Here is a 2,243-nt window from a genome sequence, read left to right as displayed (position 1 = left end):
ACACACGTGTTTGGGGGCACAGAATCCAGTTGATAGCAGTAAGTTAATGCATGGAAGGTGGCTTGCTTGTTTATTGTCTTGGCATTCTTTCTACACCATTAGACTGGGGCTAAGCCCCTCCCTCTGCTGTCATACTTTCCTAGGACATTGGGAAAAATTGTGTTCCTTTCAGCAGGTCTGTGAAGCCCTGGGATCCCTCAGTGCCAACCGTCCCTGACCTCGAACTCGGCTTTCAAAGCACAACCCTTCAACCCTCTTTGGGCCCAGCCCCTCCTCTGTGACTTCCCTGGTAGCAGCATTGCTGGTGTGTGGCCATGGGGCAGGACCCTCCCTAGGTCCATGCCAACTCAACCTGCCCTGCCAGACCTCACTTCTCAGGCTCAGCTTCTCCACTTAGAGCCAAAGCTTAGGCTGCACCTGCCCAGGGTGGCTCCTTGGCTGTGCCTGCCTCTCTGTGTGCTCACTTCCCCTTTACCCACCCTCTGAAGGTATGGTCCAAAATCAACTGATAAAAGGCAGATTGATCAGAGAAAAGGCAGGTGCAGTTCATGACTGGGCCTGGGGGAAATTGCAGTGATTTCCCAAATGTGTTGCACAGTGCAGAGGCTGATGTGTCCTTTTCCACAGGGGAGCGGGGGGTTGGCGAGGGTGGGAAGTTCTTCTGAGGGACAATAAATCATCAAGGAAAAGCGAATGGTCCCGGGAGGTGGAGGCAGGAAGGTGGGGGATGGAGCTGTACGGGAATAAAGGTCGCCTCACTATGCAGATCAAGTCCCCCAAAACCTCCCTTGAAGTTGCTCTTGGAAGAACAGATGAGAAGTACAGGTGTGGGGAACCCCTGTTCCCTCCCTTCCCAGATGGTTGAGCTTTCGTGGCCATTGATGAGATTCCCAGGGAGGGAGATGTAAGACAATTGCATTGAAGCTGCTTTGGTAGACAGACAAGGAATTCCAGAGAGAGCCCCTCTCAGCACCTGGGGGGGCTGGCATCCAGGCCAGGGGGCCCTGATTTGGAGACAGCTCCTTGGGCCTCTCAGCTGGTCCCAGCCAGGCTTTGGGGTGTGGCCTTCCGAGCCCCAACACCGCCCAGGCTCCTCCTGCCTCCACCTGGAGTTTCCTGTTGCTTATCACAAGGAGGCAGTGCCTGGCTTGCTCTGGTCCGAATGGTGGTGCTTTTCGCTGGTTTGGCTTTTGTCTCCAAGGCTCTGTTGCTGTTGCTGATGGCATCTTGGTTTCTGCCATGTTTGGGTCCCAGGGGAGACCCTGTGCAGGCCAGATACTGAGCTGGGTGGGACCAGCAGGGTGCTGGGATTTGGGTAGGGAAGGTGTGTTGGAGGCCTTTGCCACAGAATAGCTGGGGACAAACCAGCATGCAGACCCAGGTGGGTGCAGTGACCTGGGAGGGCTGGGCTCCTGGACGGAGCACACAGGGAGCAAGGAGGGAGCTGGACAGGCCCACACTGTCCGGGTTTCATGTCTGCAAGACAAATCTCTGCTCACAGAAAACTTGAGAAGAAAAAATGGGCTGTTCAACCCACTGGGAAGCGTTGGCATAGTGAGAAGGAATGGCCATGCATCCGTATGTCACCAGACTCCCCAGTTAAAGATCCTTTTCCAGGCACATTGGCAATTGTTTTCTCTTATGAAAATATCCCGTAGACCCATAATTTGGCAATATACACATAACCAATTGTTTTAAAAACAGAAGTGATGCTGGCTATTATAATGTAAACTGTTTTCTAAATGAAAGAATTAAAGGAATGTAATTGGAGAAGTATACAAATAGTGGTTAATATGCTGCTTCTTGCAAAGGCATATTACAACTTATAATCTTCCTTTATGGGTGTATGTTGTTAGTGCTTAATCAGGCATGTGAATGTATTCAGGTGTTAAACCATTCTATTAGCTGGGAAATTGCACTATTATTTGCTGAGCTGTTTATGTTATATTGTTGTTGGCTCTCTGAGTTTCTCTTTCTCTCCAAGCTTATCTTACTCTGGTCTCTGCAATCTGTATAATTGTCTTCTTTACTTTTGTCTTTAGAAAGCTTTAAATAGAGATACTGGGAACGATTAACTGTGTCAGAATCACAAAGTTCTGCTGCTTTACAGATTAATTGTAGAGACATTATGCCGATGCTTTAAAAGGCAGAAAGAACCTGGATGCAGAATGGAGGGTCACAGCAGGATTGTGGCCAATGACACTTCCTGCCCAGGAAGTGTCCACAGGAGGAGTCTTTGAAGA

Source organism: Pan troglodytes, chromosome 14 (assembly GCF_028858775.2).
Source record: "Pan troglodytes isolate AG18354 chromosome 14, NHGRI_mPanTro3-v2.0_pri, whole genome shotgun sequence".
Classification (NCBI taxonomy): domain Eukaryota; kingdom Metazoa; phylum Chordata; class Mammalia; order Primates; family Hominidae; genus Pan; species Pan troglodytes.
The sequence above is the reverse complement of the archived record's forward strand: the minus strand, read 5'-3'. Positions refer to the sequence as shown.